Source organism: Candoia aspera, chromosome 4 (genome assembly GCF_035149785.1).
Source record: "Candoia aspera isolate rCanAsp1 chromosome 4, rCanAsp1.hap2, whole genome shotgun sequence".
NCBI lineage: Eukaryota > Metazoa > Chordata > Lepidosauria > Squamata > Boidae > Candoia > Candoia aspera.
Genome location: NC_086156.1, coordinates 115,123,748 through 115,147,592, shown reverse-complemented (window position 1 = coordinate 115,147,592; position 23,845 = coordinate 115,123,748). Strand labels below are relative to the sequence as shown.

General features: G+C 44.1%; 1 gene segment (V, D, J or C); it reads right to left on the bottom strand.

The window, feature by feature from the left end:
- Nucleotides 1–23,845, bottom strand: part of LOC134497233 (Ig mu chain C region membrane-bound form-like) — a 440,887-nt gene that overhangs the window by 136,406 nt on the left and 280,636 nt on the right.

Sequence of the window (23,845 nt, the reverse complement as noted above, 5' to 3'; positions counted from 1 at the left end):
GGGGGGAATGCAGCCCTCTTGTTCATCATTTAGGAGAAAAAGGAAAGGCTGATAAAGGTGAGCTTCACCCCAGAAAATTGTTGAAGAGTTTCACCATTTTAGAAATTTGGTGAATTCCTACCATATGCTCATTTCTCTACCCATAAACAGGGCATAGACCAGGGACAAATGATCTTACTTTGGACACATGATGCAAAGGCATAGCTCTCTGGGGAAGGCTCTAATGATGGGAAAGGTGAAAGGAAAGAGAAGTGTAAAGAAATAAAGTTATAGGGATTGATGTGCACTGTCTCTGATACTGTATCAAATTATGGAAAAGAAAAATGAAATATTTATTTATTCATTTATTGGATTTATAAGCCATCCAACTCTGTTACAGCTCTGGGCAGCACACAGTAGAACTTTGAGACAATATGACCCAAACAATAGAAAAACAGTATCAAAGCAAATTGAAAGAGCAGATGGCTGGAAAAATAGTGCCACCTCCAATCATCCCCATAGGGATTCTGCCACCCACTCTAGCTCACATCCTGGAGCAAGAGGTTTACAGGGCTCACTTAAATAAGGACAAGATGGGCCATAAAAATCTCTGGGGGAATATCAGTTTAGAGAACAGGCTCTACAACACAGAAGGCCTGTTTCCTGGGTCCCATCAGGTGGCACTGTTTAATCAATGGGACCTGAAGTGTGTCAACTCTTGTAGATCATATTGGGTGGAGAGAAACCCCAGGAGACAGGTGGTCTCTCAGATTAGAAGGGCCTATAGATGATCACCAGAACTTTGAACTGTACCTAGAAACCACCTGGCAATCATTTCAGCTTACAAAGCTGAAGTGTTTCATGGTCATAATATGGCATGCCCATAACTGCCTGGGCCACTGTGTTATGGTCCACCTGTAGCTTATAAGTGGGACTTCAGAGATGCAAACAAAAGTAATTTGGGTGTAGTTCCATGGACAAAAGATACAACACTCCCAAAGTAAGGTATTGGATGTTAGACCATCAACAAATTCCATAGCAAGTTAGAAGGAGCTTCAGTACAGGAGGAAACAAGAAATATCCCCATCCTGATGTAAGGAGTGGGTTGTTAGTCAATCTATATATGCATAGGACTTAATTTCTTCTCTTCTCTTCTCCCCAAACTGATAGTCAATTTGATTCCTTCAAAAAGTATCCCAGATCAGTTATGGGGGAAAATGGGATATTATAACATCTTCCAAATCATGAATTCTGGATGGTAGAAACAGCAACAACAACAATGTAGCTGTCCTCAGAGTCAGGAACCACGCTGAGACAAGGAATAGGTCTCTAGTGTTTTATTACTGCTACATTAGACAGAAAATCCTAACAAACTGAGGAAGCATGAGAAAACCCAGACAGATAAACCCCAAAAGTCAAGGTGGGTCTGTTCTGGGTCTCTTTGAATGACTGCTCAACTCCTCCCTACTACGCATGCATTTCCCCCCCTGGATAAGGGCCCCCTCCTGCTCACCATCAGTGCTCATGACAGTAGCATTGCTTTATATAAGCAAAGGAAAAGGAAAAGGAAAAGAAGAAGCATGGGGGTTGGGGGGTTAGATGGAACCCAATTATATTAGTGTCTATTCTGTATTTAGAATTTGCATGTAGTGTTAGATATTCAAGATCATTATGGTAAGATGGGAGGCCAAATAGATCAAATAAATGAATAATACTACTCCAAGAGCTATAGAACTTACATTGTACTTGTTTATTCTATCTTCTCTACAATTAATAAGTCTAAGATGTTGTTGTCCAGAATGCATTGCTATATGCTGATCATATTTTATTTGAGGTGAAAAAATTTATTTATGGTCAATGGTCAGAAAAGTTGGTACAACCCTAAACCGTCACATGATAGCAGACTCAAATACAATAAGAGCTGTAAAATGGACCTACCAATTAAAATATACACGTACTGTGTAAGAAGGAAGCAAAACAAATAAAATAAAAGTGGAAGTTAGGTAAAGGATATTTTTATTTCCTACTGATGATTACAGAATTCTCTACCAAAAAGACGGATTTGGTATCAAACTTTTAAAAGTTTTCAGGTTATTTGATCAAATGGAATAATAAACATGATTAAGAGATGAGCCTTGGCTGAACTTTGGGTCCAAAATGGCTACATTATGATGGTGAGCGTAGTTGGTGTCCCTTGACTCCCAGCCTCTTGGCTCACCAGCCAACCACAAAAACCTCAGCTCCTGCAGTCTACTGGTGAGGAGCAGCTGTCTGGAGTACATGTGGGTGATCTCATGATTTTTCCTTCCTCTGGAGAGTTTTCTCCAGCCAGGATCCACAGTCTGGCTGCCTATATCCACTGTGATGTTGTCCTCACTTCTTCAGAGAGGTCTCTTTTTTGACCATTGCCTTTATAGTGCCTCTTTCTCCTGTCCTTCAAAGCCATTCCTTACACCCTCTACAGATATTGTTATGAGGGACCTTTTTCACTGAACATGGAGATGCTCTTATCTATTTACATGAAATTTTACTGATTGATTGATCCCCAAATTTATATTCCATCTAATTCTACAAATTAGGGGGAGCTATAAGTTTTTATATTTGCTTTTGTTTGAATATAATTTAGGACCATTTCAAGTTATTCAAAAGAATGCAATAAATAATTTACAAAAAATATTGACCCAGAATAGTGGTTTTGACAGCAGTGTCACAACTGGATAAAGATTAGAACTGTGCTATGCTTGGAATCCAATTTCCAGAAGCTTCTTTGGAGCATATGGGAACACATATGGAGCTTGGTCTGCAACTCTTTAAAGCAGCTGCATCTTTTCTTGGGATCACATGCTAGCTGCAAAGGGGTGCAGAATTCCTGCATGGTTCTTTTTAAATATCTCCACCTTGACAGCACAGACTATGTTTTGGTAACCTCAGACAATACTCATCTCAATTCACAATCTCAATCATTCATTTTAATCCATCTTGATGCCCTACATGAATTAATTACTGTGGCAAAGTAGGAACAACCTATAATTAGATATTATAAATTTCAAAGAATTTATGCCAATATCTTTTAGACTGTTAATGCCTCTCTCAATTCTCATAGGAAACTGGAACAAGAACAGAATGAGCAGAGATGGCCAAATTGACTGGTTTGATTAGAGAAGTACAATATCTACATTTATTAGTAACTGTAAACCCCTTATGGATATTCTGCTGAAAAAAAGAAGAAAATGAACTTGTGATGTATGGGTTTGATGATTACAGAGGGTAGACAGTGGAAAGAAGGAAATTATGATGTAATTTTAGAGAGAGGGGGTAAAGTATAAATGCATTTATAGCCACTGTTCAGAAGATGTGGAGCTCCTTCCTAACAATATTTACAATATTTTCTTTTCTTTATTTCCTTTCTTTTTCCTATTTTCGTTCTTACCTATTCACTATTTTTCTCTTTTTATTTCCTCTCTAAAACTTGTATTGTTTTATCTTGTCCAAAATATCTTTGATAAAAAGTATATATATTAAAAAATGAAACTGGGATCAGAACATTCAGCATGAAAATATGACTTTGTGGTTTCTCTTCCTCAGTCTCTCTCTTCCTCTCTCTCTTTGTTTATATATAGCAGTGAATAAAAAAGAGGAGAAAGCTTTTTAACAGAGAAAATAGCAGGATATTTATTACTTTTCATAAACCATTTGGCTAAAAGCTCATATTTTTGATCAGTAAAAATGATAAGAATTTGAAGGTTGTTCCTCTCCCACTCACCATCAGATGTTCTAAGTTACAAACTACATAAGAAATTACTGGGACTTTGACAAGAGATTCGGGAGATTCACAGCTCCCTTTTGAAATATATAAATAAATATATAAAAAAATGAGCAAAAACAAGTCTACCCTTTCTTATCCAGATATTGTAGTTCATCATCAATAGTTTGGGAATGATTTGGGAAGTGATATATCATGTATTTTAGAAAAATAAGAACAAATAAGAGAGTATCCTTGCAATAAAGAATGGGAATGGAGTTACTGACTTTGATGTTGTTGTCCAGAATGTATTGCTATATGCTGATCATATTTTATTTGAAGTGAAATAATTGATTTATGGTCCATAGTCAGAAAAGCAGGTACAACCCTAAAACGACACATGAAAGCAGGCTCAGGTACAATAAGAACCATAAAATGGACCTGCCAATTAAAATATACATGTGCTATGTAAGAAGGAAGCAAAACAAATAAAATAAAAGTACAATTTAGGTAAAAGGATATTTTTTTATTTCTTACTGATGATTACAGAATTCTGTATCAAAAAAATATGGATTTGGTATCAAACTTTTAAAAGTTTTCAGGTTATTTGATCAAATGGAATAATTCTTTTGTATTTCCCAAAGAATTTAAGGCACCCACCAAATGCTTGTGGACTAAAAGGTAGCTTGAAATTCTTTCAGGAACTTGGAATAGCTATTCCTGGGGAAATCTCTGTGATTGTTGTTAAAGTGAACATTACTGCTAGAAGCAAATTCATGTCAATGCCTGTCACTCTGGGATCAATACAAACACACACACACACAGACTCACTCACACACATAAACACAGAAATCTCTCTCTCTCTCCCCCACCTTCCCACCACAATCCTACCCTAAAAATATTCATGTCATTCCTCATTTCCTTCCCTTGTGAAACACCGTACTTTTTTTCTACTTTATTCTCAGGAATGAGTTCAAACAGTCCACTAATTTCTCTTGTAACATCTGGGTTATGTAATGTTTACAGCTCAACAAAATAATGAGATAAAGAATAGGAGATTACTTAAACATTCCTTCTAACCAGTTGTTCTCTGTTGTTTAAGTCAGGCCTCAGCACAATGATGTAACACTTGGGGAAAAAGATACATCCTAGGAGCCCAGCACTAGAGCACAAGATGGAGAAGATCTCCACAGCCACCATGGCTTTTCCCTTAGTGCTCAGGTACGTTGGAACAAAGGAGACCCACACACTGCAGAAGGCCAACATGCTGAAGGTGATGAACTTGGCTTCGTTAAAGCTGTCAGGCAGTTTGCGAGCCTGGAAAGCCACAATGAAGCTGGCAAAGGCAAGGAGACCCAGATAGCTCAGGACACAATAAAACCAAAAAATGGACCCTTCATTGCATTGTAGAATCATTTCTTCAGTGATTGAGTGCACGTCTAACTCTGGGAAGGGGGGAGAGGTTGACAACCACACAGTACAGATACTTGCTTGGAGGAGAGAACAGAAAAGGACAATAGAAACAGCCAGTTTTTTCCCCACCCATGACCTCATCCAAGATCCTGGCTTGGTGGCCTTGAAGGCGAGAGAAACAAGGATGGTTTTGGCCAGCACACAAGAAATGGACACTGAGAAGATGAGACCAAATGCAGACTGTCTGAGGAGACAGGTCACTCTGCCAGGTTGTCCAAGGAAGAGCAAAGGGCAGAGGAAGCAGAAGAGAAGGGAGATGAGGAGAGTGTAGGTGAGGTCCCGATTGTTGGCTTTGACAATGGGACTGTCTTTGTGCTTAATAAAAGTTCCCAGCACCCATGTTGTAATGAGGGTGAAAGCAACAGCAAGACCTCCTAAACTATATCCTAAAGGTTCTTCATAAGACAGGAAGTTTATACTTTTCAGGAGACATCCATTTTTTTCTTGGTTTGCATATTGATCTTCTGGACATTGGACGCAAGCTACTGTATCTGAAATTAAAAAAAAAATGTCAGTGTGGATTTATGACTAAATAAACTGGCCATTTGGATACCATCATTAATATTCATTTCAATGTCCATCTCAGATCTGTATAAATGTCCACATGACAATGCATCAGATTCTCTCCCCATGGAACATCTTTGGTTCCATGTGGAATGGAAATTATTTGGAGTCCATGAATCTAAATATAGTTCAACGTAGACCTTTATCCACTGTGTTTGTGTTCTTTCCACAAAGTCTGCCTGTTTTTCAAACAAGTAAGGCATACTTTATTTTACATTTTACATTTATTTACTGCATTTTATGATAATTGTAATGGGTTCGGTTTTATGAGATTTTAACATTTTTGATTGGAGTTTGATTTTATTGTAAACTGCCCAGAGTCCCTCTTTGGGGGAGATGGGCAGTGATTAAATCTGAATAAAAGAATAAATCATAAATAAAACACTTTGTGTTAATACATTAACTCCATTTAATCCTCTGCTCTGCACATTAATACTTCACTGCAGCTTTACCTTTACAAAGAATAATTTTATTTTTTCATAACTTTGTTTGGATGAAACATGGATTATGTTCCCTTGAACATATCCAGAAATAAGTTCATTATAATATGAATTACAAGCCATAGATTCATGTTATTAGTTCTTGTTCTCCTGTTTGGGTCAATAAAAAAGTTATATTTTTATTTAAAGGAAATATTTTGAAAACATTCTAAAAAGAAAAATGCAGGATATCCTATTACTGATGAGAAAGGGGAAATTTCAAAAAATAATATGATTTGACTTTCTACAGAAAACTCCATAGGAAGAATAAATCGGATGCTGCAACCAGCAAAGTCTGTGCTGTTTTCTTTTAAGAAAGCAATGCTCTTCAAATTTTCCTTTAACTTTCTGTGTAATTCCATGTGTTGTCAAATGATTTTGTATTTGAACCAGGGAGTAGCCATTCTGACCTATGAATCACCCCTTCATATTGGAAGAAATTAAAAAAATATATATGCAAGATTCTATTTCAGGAATTTGCTGACATTCCCGTATATTCTATGTTATTGTCCTTTTAGTATCCCACTGATCCTATAACTCTGTTGAGTTCTCGGAGAGTTATTAATACCTTAAAAAAGCCTAGGTGGGTCTAGGAAAAGTTTGAACTCTCACCTTGGCCGGTGGTTGGGTTCTCACTGGCTTTGTTTTTCCTTTAATTATTTTTATTGTTATTATATTATACTATCATTACTAAATTTTAACCCTCTTACTTCAGAATAGAATGTAACCCCTCAGATTCCTCCTGGATTGGAATCTCAAGTATCTAAATTTTTATCTTCTGGAGAAGATAAAGCAAGAAAGAAGCACGGAATACTATCCCGATCATTAGCTGAATAATCAAAACTGATTTTGCTTGCTTAATTGGATTCAAAAGATTTTCTCCAACAACAATGTTACTATTCCTTTTTTTAAAAAAGAAAATAACATCCGTGCAAGAGGAGAGCTAAGCACTTTTATGGAAATAGAAGGAAATGTTGATATTTCTGAGCTGGAAAATGATGCAGAAATGGGAAATGAAATTGAATGAGGACAATATGAAACTGAGGAAAATGGAGGTGTATGGTAGAAATTTATTAGAAGTTGATTTTTAGTTTCTTTTGTTACACTCCTATTACTGTTAAACTCAACATTTGACCCTCATCTGTAGAACGTATTTCCCTTGACTCTCTGAAGTTCTCATTTATTGATGAAATTTTAGAACTGTTCATATTCTGGGAGTCTCCATCACCTTTCCTTTCTAATTCAAATCTTTCCAAATCCATAATGGATCCACTCATTCTTCTGTTATCTGCAAGATCTCTTCATAGAAAACATTCTCATGTATTTCAAGTTCCTTAGGTCTCTTGCCTGGCTTGTAGCTTGTCAAATTTCAGAACATTAAAAAAAGTCTGAATGTAAAAACATAGTTTATCGAAAATAGTTTTCCATTTATTTGCTTATGCTAATATGTAATTCCCTTTCTTTCTGCCCTATTAAATAATGAATCAGTCTGATTGCTTTATATCTCCCTTCAGTTTACAAATGACACCTCATGAACACACAACCTCAGCAACTGGTTAGCCATCATTTCTTATACAAGATCGCAGCATAAATATATAAAAACATCTTTACAACAAATGAGTTTCAAAGGGAAATCTGGTTTAAATTCCAATGGTATTGTATAACAAGAAAATCAGAGGCTTCTGCAGTTTACCTGTCTTGTTAGATATCTTTCCTTCTGGGCATGGGACACAGTCGTAGCAACAAAATTTTTTCCCTTCATGCTTTCTCTTCTGATAACCAGGATGACAATATTCATTGCACAGAGAAATGGGAAGGACCTATAGATTGTAGTGAAGTGTTGGCGGTTGAGGATTTAGTTATTTGCATATCTAAATCAAATAATTCAATTAAATCAAGGAACTTGTAAATCAAGTGTTCCACTGAAAATAAAATGTGGACTACTCTTAACAGAAGAAGATTGACCTATCAAAGGCCAAGTGAAGCAGTCAGAGCTGAGTCATATCTGCATTTTAATTTGGAGATAAAATTCAATGCTATTCAGATATGCAATCTATCTGGATATTTTCAGTAGAACTGATTTGGATATCCAGTTTCAGAACTGCATTCAGTGGGGCTTTACCACATGTATGGATTGAGTTCGAATGTTTTATTACAAGAGATGATTCAATCATGTTTGCTTTAAATCACAGCTTTGATGAAGCTTCATGCAGCCCAGGTGAAGAACTTCCTTAAATTAATGTGTGGGATTTGCTTTGTTTTATTTGTTTTCCACTTTCCCTTCAATACTTGAGGGAAGTAGAATACATATTAAACACAGGTTTAGATTAGATTGCATCTAGCTTTCAACATTCTTAGTGGGATAAATTCTGTTTTTGGTTTTGCTAAATCTTATGTGTTTGTATTATGGAGAAAATTAAATTCCATCCCTAATGAATCCATCTGAAATGGTCAAACCATATCCTTCTAGGCATACCTCATTGAACCATCTATGCCAAACAATCATGTCATCATTGATGGCCAACTCCTTTCCTTCTGGGGCATCAGAATCCACTCTTCCAACTTTCACTCTCTGGAATGAGGAATTTGGAAAGATGAGAAGGTTGATGATGTCAAATCCACCTTCTGTTTCCTTTGGATCATGAAAGGACAATTTGTCTCCTTGAGAATTATTGAATGACATACTCTGAAGAAATTGGTGGAGCTACATGATTGGGAATAAAGCCAAGGAAATTGAAAGACAAAGAATGGAGGATAAGAAGCTAATATATGTATTTTTTCTTATAGTAAATATGCATTTTCCCTCGACAATTATCAAAACGTGGAGCCTGATGATGTTACCTAGTTGTGTAATGAAACATCTGCAAGCAAACCACCAAGTTCAGAGAGCACCAAGGACTCCAGAGTTCAACCCTAAGCTACATACATTCTCTTCTATTGGAATTGTCAACATGCCAGATAATCAGGATTCTGCTACCCCAGATCTTCTAGCTCCCATTTCCTTCACATTGCCCAATGAAGCTTGGAAAGGTGGGCCAGCTGGGAATCCTGGACCATCTCTGTTCTGCCCTTAGATTTATCACCAAGCCTCAGATATGGAGCTAACCTGTTTGTTGTGGACTTCTCCACATTCTCAACTATAAGAAAAATATTTTCATTTTGTGTTTTTCGGGACAAGAGCTGAAAGTTGGATTTTTCCTAATGAAAAAGAAACAACCATTACAGCTTTAAAACTGCAACTGAAACTCTCCCCATGACCCTAGTTCGATCCCAGTGGAAGCCAGATTCTCGGGTAGCCGGCTCAGGTCGACTCAGACTTCCATCCTTCTGAGGTCAGTCAAATGAGTACCCAGCTTGCTGAGGAAGGTGATGACTGGGGAAGGCAATGGCAAACCACCCCGCTATAGTCTCCCAAGGAAACATCTTGAAAGCGGCATCACCCCAAAGGGTCTGACCTGACTCGGTGCTTGCACAGGGGACCTTTCACCTTTCACACAACCTATAATGGTGATTGAAAGAACGGTATACCTAAAGATATTATCAAAGGGTCAGATGTATAATGGTGTACACATGAAATGTATCAATTAAACAGCAATGGCTTGACAGTCTGAACAATATATTCCCATTTTGAATAACACTATTACCCAAAATTATCAGTATATGTAGTAGACAGATCACCTGCCATGGTTGCACATCTTCATATTTTGACTTTTTGTGTCTCCCTGAGGCTCTGTGGTTGGATTTGAGTAAGGAGAAAGCATGCAAAGTTTGAGCCATGAGATAGACAGCTTTATGGATGGCGTAGCTGTGCCCAGTCATCTGCATCTCAAAAAGAGGCCCAGGAAGGCTCTCCAGGCTCTCTTCTAGAGTACATGTGCCACTGTCCAGCACCGACTCTGGATGAACTGGAAATAAACAATCAAATGCTTGTGCCCAGAAATCCTGAAAAAACCCATCTGCTTGAGTACCAGGAGGTTGTACCGTCTGAAGAAATTCCTGAAACCCTAAAACTGCTTTGGAATGAATGGTAAAGGAAATGGCACCATTGTACACCTGTCGCTCCCACACTCTTTGCACTGAAGTTAATAAATAATCAATCTGGGCAGTCATGATCCACACTTTTCCCAACAACGTACTTTTCTTATACCCCAAATCATGCAGAAATATGATAGATGTCATCCATGAAATGGTCAATGATTCTCCATAAATGATGTACGCATTGATTTTTGTGTCAGTCAAGGTGCCATAAATAGTTCTTGCCTTTGTCCACATTTGTTCCATCTTATCCCAATGGGTGAAATTGGGAATTCTTTCAGTTGCAGCTGAGCAAATTTGGCACTGGGAAAAAAGCAGCTCCATGGTCTGCAGGAAACGTTCTCCATTCCTATTATCAGTAGTAAAGATCCCAACCCATGTCCACCCAAAATGTTGAAGAAGTTGGATAATCCCAACGTACTGAGAGGATTCATCAGGGACAATGGAGTAATAGGAAGACATCTCAGCATTATAACTATCCCAAGGGGCAAATGAACCATACGTTAGCTAAAAGAAATGACACGTTTTGTAGACACAAATTACTAGCAGTATATTTACCTCCTTTTTCCTGTTCATGAAAGCAATATTGTGTAAGGTCATTCAGCTGAGTGGTCATTTCTGTGATTCTCACCAATCACTATTTTCTAAAAGGGAGGGAAAGGGCACCTGTTTTATCCCCATTCTCCAAATGCCTACCTGTGGAATCTTGTATAAACCAACAATGTCGGCTATATAGGATGACGTTTCAGAGCTGAGGCCCCCAATAATGGCTGTGAGGCTTTTCCTGGTGTCACATTTGTAGTTGGGGACAAATCTCTGTGATCTGAAGAGCAGGTCCAGGGTGGTCCGATAGGTCATCATTGCATGATAGTAGCTGTCATGGATATGGAACCCAAGAGTGACATTGGACAAGATTTGTGGATTCTCATTGATCTCCTTCACAGCAAAGACCAAGGAAAGGACATGTTGGTAGAATTTTGTTAGCACCCTGCGAATAAAATGATTTCACTCTTTCAGAAGCTAACTTTAGAGAAGATTTTGTGTCTGAGAGATAGTAATTGCTATGGCTGATTTAAATATATCAGTAATCCCCCATGCCCGCCCCCATGTTTATTCCATCTCAATTGAGAACTCTGCCAGATTGAAATATTTTCTGTGATTGGCATGGTTGCACAATAAGGCAACATATTGCCAGTTCCCACAAAGAAAAATGTCCTGCTATTGCAAAAAATTAAATTATTCTTCATTCTTTCCTACCAACTTACCATCAGGTCCTATAAGGAGATAATACCTTGCACTTTTCTTGAAGGCTTAATCTTATATAAAAGCCCATGATATTCCTTTCTAGCACCCCACCACTGCCATAAACTGGGTTACCTGGTCTAATTTTGCACCCTTGGCCTACAGAAATTTCATTCATAAAAACTGTATGGAATTCCAGACACTGAGTAATACCCTCAAAGAGAAAGAGTTCTCATGATGCAAGAAAAGAATCCACCTTGCCCTATTTCCCACCACTCATTGACACTTTCCTAACTGCTACAGAGGGGAAAGAGAGAAAATCCATACTCTGGAAATGCAAAAAACTCTTGAGAAGGATGCTCCCGAAAGGAAACTTCATTAAAATGGTAATGTATCAGAGAAACCATCCCACCGAGAAGGAAGTCTCCTTCCTGGTACCACTCATACCGAGCAGGTATGGGATCGCCCACGTGACATGCCAGACAGATCACTCTGACTAGTGGGATCATAAGATGGAGGAGAAACATCTGGGCAGGGAAAAGTCTTCTGAAATGTGGATGGCTCTGATTTCACTGATATCGGAATCCTGCATGAGCAAATATTGGCCAGGCTGAATACACCTCTTCAGAGCTTTGCTACTCCTCACATATAACAGGAATATAGATAGATATCTGTCCTTTATTCAAATTGCCTTTATTCAAATCAAACTATTTGTGCTCCCAAAATTGCATCCTGGTACTCTGGCAAACCACAGTTTGAAGCAAAAGCAAATGAAGATTCCCATCTACCTTTTCCAATTCTTACACTTACTTTCAACTCTCCACGGGACAACATCTTTATATGCTTTTTCCTTCTCACTAACAGATTGTATGTCTCTATTGCCTTCTTCAAGTGTTTACATCTTTGACCAAGTGAACAAATTACAGTCACTGGAATAATTCTAGTGGAGAGACAATCAATTTGCTCTGAATTTTGTCTATCATTAAAAGAAATGATATAATAAGTAGTGAGGTAGTAAAGATGAGATGTGATTTTGTAATTATTCAGGCACGGCAGTTGCTCCAGGAATCCCTCTTCACTTGTTAGAAGTTCAGCCATTGCCCACTTTTCAAACAGATTAATTGTCCCCATTAATTCAACTTTTAAATTAATAAATCAAGAAGCACCAAACATATTTACAGATGTTATTTCTCTAGTAACATTCATGCTTCAGTAGGATTATTTCCCAGCATTTTCTATGGAGACCAGACTGGTTCAAGAAGGATCGTAGGATTTCTTACATGAGCAACAGGGTATAGCTCTGTTGACAAGGATTTCCCCCCTCTAAAGAACAGAGTTGTTTGTTGAGAGGTCCATGTATAAAATTATCTCTTAACTTCTGTCCCAAAAAGAAAAACAAACCTTTTTTAAAGTGTCTCAGATCAGGTATGGCGTGGGTGGGTCAGCAGAAAACAGATGTAGGAGATTTCTCCATATCATTCATCAGGATTGTTGGGTTGTAAAACAATAAACATATAAACAAACAAATCCACTTCATAAGGAAGGGGGGGGGGAAACCAACAACAAGAACCAGAACAAAAATATAAAGAGAGGGAGGGGGGGGATAATGGTATTGTAATACCTCAGCTAGCATTATTAAAATGAATATTTATTAATTCTACTTTTCATCTCTTTAATGTCTTCGGATCTTTTTATTGGTTTCTTCTGACAATCGAAGGATTCTTGAGGAATAAGGTGACTGCAGTTGAACACAGATGTTTGCTGCTGTACATGCTGATGACATTTGATTTTGTGACGATGATTTTCAGATTTCTCCAACAAAAAGTTATGAATTTAATAAAGCATTACTAACCGTGGTTAGCAGACATTTGGGCCAATCAAACACTTGGCCAACAGCTTTTATAATTTGTTCAGTATTGAACTTGCCATTCTGAAGGTTGCTAAGATTTACAAGCAATAAAAAGAGTAATTTCAAACGGGGTTCAGAAATGAGGCTTGGCCAAAGTCTGTGTCCATATAGGCTACCTTGGGGCTGGGAGCATAGCAGGAACCCTTTGGCCTCGGTTCCTGCTGTCTACTCATGTGGCGCAGCTGTCCGGGGTGCACGGAGGCAATCCTGCAATCTCTCCTGTCTCCAGAGAGATTTCACCAGCCAGGACAATGCTGAGGACCTCTAGCGCACCATGTCCTCACCGTAACTGGTGTGTAAGTGATTTCCGACCTTTTCAACAGATAATGGCAATCTTACTGTCCTTCCTCTCTCTTAGATGTTCTGCAAGTCCCTTCAGTCCCTCATTTAATATACACCTTTCCTAATCTTCAGAGCCATAAATCACAAGTCGTTTCCTTCTTTCAGCAGAAAGGCCATATAAGGTTTCCAGTCTTTTTGAAAAAGGTTTTTTTCCTTTTCTTTTCTCTGGCCAAACAGGTCAGTTTTGCCAATTCTGTGAATTCTGACATTTTCACAACCCATTCCTCTATTGTGGGGATTTCATCATTCTCCCGTCGTTGTGCATAAAATAATCTTGCTGCAGTTGCCAGGTACAAAATCAGTCTACCAGGTGTCTTTTCTAATTCATTGTCCATTAAGTCCCCCAAAAGGGTTCTGGTTTCATTGCAATATTAATCTTTAAAATCCTTTGCATCATTGTGTGAATTTGTATCCAAAATTTCTTAGTTTTCCCACAAGTCCACCATGCATGATAAAATGACCCCTTTTATTTTCACATTTCCAATACTGGTTTGAAATACCTTTATTTCATTTTTGATAATTTCTCTGGTGTCATATACCAATGATCCATCATTTTACAAAAAAAATTCTCTTAAATTAAGACACAATGTAAATTTAATACTAATTACCTAAGTTGTCTCCCAAGTGTCCATCCCTATATCATAGGGATGGACACATTTTTTTTCTGAGAGCCAGAAAAAAAACCAAGATGGCAACTGCAAGCAGACGCTGTTGCCACACTGTGGGGGCAGGTGAGTTTGAGATTGCCTGATCTGCAGTCTCAGCCTCTGTTTGCAGGTTGAGGCTTTTGTGGGGGCTGAAGACAACAATCCAAGCCCAAATTGGGAGTTGGTGAAATCCCCCCCCCCCCAGACAGAGTGGTAGGAAGCAGTGGGCCCTGCTGCAGCGGCCTCTTATCCGAGCCAGAGCGGGAGTCGTTCCTCCCTCCACTCCTGTCTTTGCCTCCACCAGAGCCCCTGGTTGAAGCAGGGGAGGTAGTGTTCCCACAGCAAGGACTTGTGGCTTTCAGTCTCTGGGGTGCCTGGTGGTGGGCGAAGCAGCAAGCAGCCTGGTGGCTGGCAGCAAGGCATTTGAGTGACTGGCAACCGGGTGGCTGGCTGTGAGCAGTGGGCAACCGGGTGGCCAGCAGTGAGCAGCGGGCAGCCTGGCAGCTGGCAAGCAGCAAATCTGGGATGCTAGCCTGGTGTCATGTTCTCCATTTCAATGTCATGTAGACATCGTAACGTTTCACATGTCACTCTTCTAATCCGTGTTTCCCTGCTGGAAATTTCCAGCCCTGCGTGGCTGTAATCTCTGGAATGCATGTTTGGGTTGGTGACTCTATTCAAGGTTACTTTCCCAGGCCGGTGTATGACAATGGATGGCATCTGGGATGGGGTGGGTGCTACGAGGAGGCATGGGGCGGAGTTGGCCTGAAGCAACTGTATTTGAATTGTATTTCGCGCACTTTTGGTTTATTCTCAGCTTTGTCTGTATCTGCATACTATTCCTTAATAAATCAGTTATCTTAAAGCTCGGGCTTGTGAGACTGAGTATATTGGAGTAGGCAACCATTACATAAAGCTGAGAATCATCCTTCTTTAACCTTTCCGCTAGCCCCATCCAAGTATTTGGTGAAAAGGGACGCTAGCGATGTCAGAACCCGGACTGCAAGTGTGCGAGGAGGGTGAAGGAGAACCAGACACCACAAGAGCGCTTGTGGTCCCGAGCTCCCGAGCTCAGAGGGCAGCCCGACGGGATAAGCGGGGTGCCCTGACGGAGGACCAGGGTCTACTGTCTGAACTGAGCGGCGCTACAGGGGATGACTACCGAACCAGGGAGGAGGGAGACTCCGAGGTCGAATCGTCCTCAAGCATCCTGACCCAACTAAACCATTCGTGGTACAGGTCGATGCCTCTGACTTCTCTATCAGAGCCCTCTTGCTCCAAGGTGACCAGTCAGGCACTTTGAAACCCTGTGCATATTTGTCTCGCAAGTTTACTGAGACAGAGAGGTGATGGCATGTCTGGGAGAAAGAGGCTTTTGCTGTAAAAGCAGCCTTGGACACTTGGTGACACTTATTGGAGGGGGCTTCGCACCCTTTTGAAGTTTGGACTGACCACAAGAATCTCGAAGCCTTAACCACCAGTCGCAAACTCAGCCCTAAGCAACTTCGCTGGGCCAAATTTTTCAGCTGTTTTGATTTCTCCCTTAAGTTCATTCTGGGGAGAAAAAACTTTTTGGCAGACGCCCTGTCCCACTGGCCCCAGGATTCGGGTCCTGCTCCAACTGTCCAAGGCACAGTATGGACTGAAAGGCAATTAGGATTGGTGGCCATGACATGCAGTCAGACACGCGCCCGTCTAACTCAGCAGCCAGCCACTCCTCCCTCTCCCACGCCAAAGCAGTTGCCAGTTTCCTCAGACTTGCAACAACAGTTTCTTCTTCACCTGAAATCTGATACATGGTTGCAGTCCAACTTAGACTCTGTTACTTTTCATGAGGGTTTTGCATGGAAAAATGATCGCCTTTATGTCCCATCGGCTTTCCAAAAGGCGATCCTCCTGCGCTGCCACGATGATAAGCTACCTTAAGACACTTTGGCTACCTTAAAACCCTCCATCTCACCCGACGTCAATTTTGGTGGCCAGCGCTCCTCAGGGATGTCAAGGACTATGTCGCTGCCTGCCCTGTTTGCGCAGCAACTAAGCACAAAGTTGGAAAGCCCCATGGCTTACTACAACTGGTGGATAACCCAACCTGCCCTTGGCAGGAGATCTCCATGGATTTTATAGTGGACTTACCCCCCAGTCAACGTAAAACAGTAATTTGGGTTGTCAAAGACTTCTTTTCCAAACAAGCCCACTTCATCCCCTGTGCATCCATTCCCACCACGCAGCAGCTAGCCCGTCTGTTTCTCGTACACGTGTACCGCCTACACGGGAGCCCCTCCCATTTGGTGAGTGACAGGGGTTCACAATTTATGTCACAGTTTTGGCGGGCTTTTTTGAAACTGGTTGGCACCAAACAAGCCCTTTCTATGGCATGGCATCCCGAGATGGATGGATCTACTGAAGCTGTCAACTCCACCTTGGAACAATATCTCTGGGCCTTTGTCAATTATCAACAAGACAATTGGGTTGACCTCCTTCCCTTTGCTGAAGTAGCTTATAACAACGCCGTCCACCAAAGTACTGGCCAGGTACCTTTCAAAACTGTATTCGGCCGTGAGTTCGTCCCAATTCCGGAACTCCCCAATCCGCAATCTCTCCCTTCCTCTCTCACCGATTGGGCTCAAACCTTAGCCGACTCTTGGCCGAAGATTCAACAGGCATTACACCACTCGCAAACCTCTTACAAAAAACATGCAGACGTGAGGCGTTCCACCCAACCCACATTTAAAGTCGGGGACAAAGTCTATCTTTCCATGAAATTTATCAAATCCCTGCAACACTCCAAAAAGCTTGGCCCTAAATTCGTTGGTCCATTTCCTATTGTTGCCCAAATCAATCCTGTAACTTTTAAATTGGATTTGCCACACAACCTTAAACGTTTGCACCCTGTTTTTCATTGCAGCTTACTCAAGCCGGTCGTTCTCTTGGATCGCTGGCATCCTCAGCAAGCACCCCCTCCACCCATTATGATTGATGCTCAGCAACACTTTGAAGTTAAGGACATTCTTGATCCTTGTCGCAAACACTCTACGTTACAATATCTCATCCGATGGAAGCATTTCCCACACCCAGAGTGGGTTGCCGCTCCCGATGTGCATTCCTCGAACCTCATCGCTAGATTTCATGCTGCCTATTCCGCCAAACCCGCTCCGTAATTCTTTTTAGGGGGGCAGTATGTCATGTTCTCCATTTCAATGTCATGTAGACATCGTAACGTTTCACATGTCACTCTTCTAATCCGTGTTTCCCTGCTGGAAATTTCCAGCCCTGCGTGGCTGTAATCTCTGGAATGCATGTTTGGGTTGGTGACTCTATTCAAGGTTACTTCCCCAGGCCGGTGTATGACGATGGATGGCATCTGGGATGGGGTGGGTGCTACGAGGAGGCATGGGGCGGAGTTGGCCTGAAGCAACAGTATTTGATTTGTATTTCGCGCGCTTTTGGTTTATTCTCAGCTTTGTCTGTATCTGCATACTATTCCTTAATAAATCAGTTATCTTAAAGCTTAATAAATCAGTTATCTTAAAGCTCGGGCTTGTGAGACTGAGTATATTGGAGTAGGCAACCATTACACATGGCCTTGGCAGGGTGGCAGAAACAGGCAGTGCAGTAGACTCTGGTGGTCGGAAGAATCTGGCAGCGGTGGATCGACCAGCTGGCCGGGGGCGTTGGGGCGCAAGACAATGGACAGCGAACAAGAGGCTGGAATTGAGAATTCAGCGGACTGGGAGTTTGAGGCACCAATGAACTGCAGCACAATAAAGCAAGCCAGGCAGTCTTGAGAACATTGAGATAGAGACTATAGCAGATTAACTGACAATTCCTTCCTAACCATCCCAGGATATAATTAGGCTATTAGGGATCCCTAAATGGTGTATGGTGGGCCCCCTCAGGGCGCCCAGCTCTGGATGGGTAGTGCGAGAACATTCACCTTCTTGAGTGAGAGGCAAGAGGTGAGGAGTAGTGGTTGGGTAGCCCCCCTGCTGACTAGTGAGCGAAGCCAGGGGGGGCACAGTGTGTGAATGTGGGTGCCGAGAGCATGAGCTGGTGCACTGGGGGGGGGGGCACCATCGCCCTGTGATTGAGTTGTAGTGTGGCGGTGTGAATGAATGGAAGGGTCCCTATCCTTAACCAGTGATCTTAGGAGTCCAGGAGTGGGGGCTAATGGACCTCGAGATCCCGGGGGTTGTAGGGTGGGGCAGGTGATTGAGGTGGTGACGGGTAGGGGATGATATGATGGGAGCCAGAGGGTGGGTCATCATAGAGGAAGACACCCCTGGTGCTTGTTACCTGTGGCGTGTTCTGGCCCTCTGTGCTCAAACCCGGGTCCTGGACAGCAGACTCGTGGTTGTCCTGACTTTCGGCTGCTGCTCTGTGTCATGCGCTGCCTACTACTGAGTAAAACACAGACACTGATTCAGTGAAGAGCAGGTTCAGGTTTATTTCAGCATAGTGCATAGCTAGAAAAAGCTGAGAGTGAAGGGAGCGCGCCGGTGCGGGGTTTAAATAGCCCGTGCCGGTCAGCGCCCCCCCCACCTTGGGTTGTGTCATCCCCCCAAGTCCTGTATGCTTCATTGCCGGTAGGTGAGGGGTCGCGGGGCCCCTGCTGGTGCCCCGGGCTTTGCTCATAATCGGTTTCTTCCTCCGGCCGGTGATTGCTGTCAGCTGGGCGATATCCGTTGCATTCCTGCTGAAAGCTTCAGGTGTGCCTCGTGATCCGCCCTGCCTTTGTCATTCTTTCTTCCCCCTTTGTGTTCTAATGACTGGTTCTTCTGGCTGGGGTCGTTCCCTTCTCCTCGGGGTCTGTGTCTGTTGTTGTGCGTGCTTTGCTTATCTTTAAATCCCTTCCTCTAGTTTCCGAGGTATTGTCATGTGTGCCGTTGTGCTGATGCATTCAGCTCAATGGTGCTCATGACATACTGCCCCCCTTTCGAATGGTAGCCCCCCCCCCCGGCATTCCGGTTTTTCCCGGGAGAGCTGCCAAAAGTTTTTTTTTTTTTTGTATTTCCCGCCGGAGTGCTTTCACCCCTCCCCTTGCTCCGCCTTCTACCTCGTTTCCATCTTTTGGGTGTGTTCCGAGTGCGCATGCCTCGACCACACCCTGCGAGTGCGCATGCCTCGACCACACCCTGCTTGTTCTTGCTCAGTTCATCGTGAGAGGAGGCGTGGCTGGTCGGGTGCTTTTCAGCTCCAGGTAGGATCCTTATCTTTTTGTTTTCTTGCTTGTTTATTTTGATGTTTGTCATGTTGTCATGTGTGCATCCTGGGTATTTGCCCCCTGGCGATGCACTTATGACCAATCTTCTCTCCCCAGTGGGCCCGGAGAGGGCGGGGGGAGGGTGAGTCCCAGGGGGGAGGAGGTCTACTCAAGTCGCAGGCTTGGGGGGCCCCTTCCCCTGGGGGCAACGCGGGGGGGGAGGCCCGAGGGGGGAAGTGTGTTCTAGGGGCCAGTTCGGCTGGGTGCCCCTTTGGTTTGTCGGGGTACGTCGTGTGGAATGCTCGGGTCAGGTCCGGTGCCTTGACATGTTGAGCCACCACCCATTCTGGGTGGGGGAAGTGTTTCCATTTCACTAAGTAGTATAGTGTGCCCCGTTGACAGCGGGAATCGAGTATTTCTTTTACGTCAAAATGTTGTTGGCCGTCGATCATCACTGGGGAGGGCAGAGGCGTGCTTGGGTGCCATCGTGAGGTGGTTGCTGGTTTCAGGAGGCTGCTGTGGAATACCGGGTGGAGTCTCCTTAGATTGTGCGGCAGGTCCAGGCGTACTGCCACCGGGTTCACTATCTGTGTTACTTGAAGCGGCCCAATATACTTAGGCCCCAGTTTCTTCGAGGGTTGAGGTGATTTCATGAATTTGGTGGATAGGTAGACCATATCCCCTGCCTGGAATGTCGGTTGCTGGCGCCGGTGCTTGTCGGCCTGTTCTTTGTAGGCAGACTGTGCTTCCTTCAGCGCTGCTGTGATTATTGGCCATGCTTCCGCTATCTTCCATCCCCAGTCACTAGCACCCACTTGGGGTCCAAGGGGTTGCGGTAGCTCTGGTATGGGTACAAACCCGCGCCCGGAGACTACTTCGAACGGGGTTTTCTCTGTACTCGTGTGAATGGCGTTATTGTATGCGACTTCTGCAAACGGAAGCAGGTCGACCGAGTCGTCTTGGTGGTAATTGGTATATAAGCGTATGAATTGTTCTAGGGTGGCATTGAGGATCTCTGTGGCTCCGTCCGTCTGGGGATGCCAGGCCGTGGATAGGGCTTGTTGGGTCCCAATCAGTTTTAGGAAAGCCCGCCAGAATTTCGAGGTGAATTGTGTGCCCCTGTCGGTCACCACGCATACGGGACATCCGTGTAACCTGTACAGGTGTACAAGGAAAAGTTTAGCCAGTTGCTGGGCGGACGGGACTGATGAGCAGGGGATGGAGTGTGCTTGTTTAGAAAAGTAGTCTTTCACCACCCAAATGGTTGTTTTCTTCTGGCTGGGTGGTAGATCTACTATAAAATCCATGGAGATTTCCTCCCATGGTCGGGAGGGCTCCGCCACCATTTGTAGGAGTCCTGGGGGCTTACCCGGTGCCCGTTTGGCCATAGCGCATATCGGGCAGGACGCTACGTAGGCCTTCACATCCCATCTCAATGCGGGCCACCAGAATTGTCGTCGTGTTAGGTGCAGGGTCTTTAGATACCCAAAGTGTCCCACTTGTTTGCTGTCGTGTGATCTGCACAGGATCGCCTGGCGCTGCGAGTCCGGGACATATATTCTGCCTTCACCCCATGCTAAGTCCTGTGCCATCGTCACCTTGTCGGGGTTTGCTAGTAGCCAGGGGTTGGTTTTGAGGGCGGTGATGAGGTCCGCGCGTAATCCTCCTGGCAGTCGCGGGTGGCGCCGTCTGGTCGCTGGTTGGCTTGCCGTCGGTTGAGACGTGGGGTTGAGCTGTTTCTGAGCGCCACTCCGGGTGGTCACAGCCATCCCCAGCTGGGAGGTGGGTAGGACCGTCCCAATCATATCTGGAATGGGCTCTTCGTCTTGGGGCAGTCGGGAGAGGGCGTCAGCCAGGAAGTTCTTTTTGCCCGGCATGAACTTCAGTTGAAAGTTAAAGCGGCTGAAGAATTGGGCCCATCTGACCTGTTTCGGGCTGAGGCGTCTGGGCGTCCGGAGGGCCTCGAGGTTCTGGTGGTCTGTCCAGACCTCAAATGATTGGGTGGCTCCTTCCAGTAGATGCCTCCATGTTTCTAGTGCCGATTTTACCGCAAACACTTCCTTCTCCATACGTGCCAGCGCCTTTCTGTCTCCAAGAATTTCCTCAACAGGTAGGCGCATGGCTTCAGGATTCCTGTAGGGTCCTTTTGGAGCAGTATGGCCCCCAGGGAGAAGTCTGAGGCATCAGCTTGGACCACAAATGGCTGTTCTGGGTCCGGATGTGTGAGGATTGGCTCTGTGGTGAACAGCACCTTCAGTCTGTTGAACGCTGTCTGACACGCGGGAGTCCAATTTAGTACTGTCCCTGGGTTCTTGGCTCGCCATGTGTCCCCAACTCCTTTAGTTTTGAGGAGGTCTGTTAGGGGGAGGGCTATCTCCGCGAACCCCCATGCAAATGACCTGTAGAGGTTCGCAAAGCCGAGGAAGCTTTGGAAACGTGGGCATTCCCAATTCACCACTGCCTTGACTTTTGCGGGGTCCATTTCTATGCCTTCGCCGGAGATTCGGTACCCCAGGTAGTCTAGGCGTGCTTTATGGAATTCGCACTTTGATGGTTTGGCATAGAGTTTCGCCCTTCTTAGCTTCTCGAGGACTTGCCTGACTAGGGTTACGTGTTCTTCGTGTGTCTGGGTGTAGATGAGGACGTCATCTATGTAGACTAGTACTCCTTTGAACAGGTGTTCATGCAGTACCTCATTGATGAGCTGCATGAACACTCCCAGGGCCACTGCTAGTCCAAATGGCAGCACCTTGTACTGAAAGGCGCCTAGGGGGCAGTTGAACGCTGTTTTCCATTCGTCCCCCTCCCTGATTCAGATCCTGTAATACGCCTCGCGAAGGTCCAGCTTGGAGAATACTCTTCCCATGGACAGGTGGGCGAGCATGTCTTTCACGAGGGGTAGGGGGTATTTATTGGATAGGGATGCCGCATTGAGGCCCCGGTAGTCGGTGCAGAGCCATAGGGTGTGGTCTTTTTTCTCTCGGAATAAGATGGGCGCTCTGACCGGTGAGCATGCCGGCTCTATGAAACCCCTAGCCAGGTTTTTATCGATGAACTCCCGGAGGGTTGTCATCTCCTTCAGGGTCATCGAGTAAATCTTCGGCCTGGGTAAGGGGACATCGGGAAGCAGCTCAATTCTACAGTCCGTCTTGTGGTGGGGGGGTAGTTGGTCTGCCTCCTCTTCCCTGAAGACCTCTGAGAAATCAGCATATTGCTCAGGTAGGTCTTCTGGGGTTGCTGTGTTGTCCTGGGCTGCAGCCTCTGCCCGTCCCACTGTGGGGTTGATCCTGCCCGCCGGAACTGGCGCCCAGTACGCGCCATCGTCGAATTGGAAGGTGCAGGTCTTCCAGTTAATGCGCGGGTTGTTGGTCGTGAGCCACAGTATTCCTAGGACTACGATGGGCCGCCCTATGTGGGTTACCACAAACGATGTTCGCTCGGTGTGGGTGCCCATTTGCAGGGTGACCGGCTCGGTCTGCATTGTGGCTGGTTTCCCTCCCGCTGTTGAGCCGTCCAGCTGGTGGAAAGCCAGCGGTGTGGGGAGGGGGAGGCAAGGCAGGTCGAGCTTGGCGACTATGTCAGGGTGGATCAGGTTCTTGGAGCACCCCGAGTCCACTAGCGCTGCGGCCGTGGTGTCTCTGTTGCCAAAGGAAAGCCTGATTGACCCCATTATTATGGAGCTTTCGTCGCTCTGTCTATGTGTTTCATGCCCCTGTCCCACCGCCTGCCTCACGGTGCGTTTTAAGGCAGGTGGGGAGCATTTCCCGCCGGCCGATCTGGGACTTCGGCATCCTCCCCCACCAAGTAAGCGTCCACGTCTTCGTCCAGTGTCGCTGTGGCTCCGGTCATCCAGCGGTGGGGGGGCGACGGTGGTTTAGTTGGTTTGGACGTCGTTTTCGGTGCGGGTTTGGGAGCGCTAGTTAGTGTTTGGTTGGAGAAGCAGTCTGCCGCTTTGTGCCCCATTTTCCCACACGTCACGCAGGGTCCGCGAGCAAACTTCTTCTTTTGGTACGTGGGACCGGCCGGCCCCAAGGGTGGCGCTGGTACCTTTGGGCTGGTGTTTGTTTTGTCCTCTGCCGTCATCATTAAGAAAGTGCACTGAGCGTGTTCCGCTCTCCCCGCTAGGTAGATCCAGCCTTGCAGTGTCTCCGGGTCGTCTCGGTAGAGTGCCCATTGGAGTACCTCGCGGCTGAGGCCCCTTTTGAACATCTCTAGCAGGGTAGTCTCGGA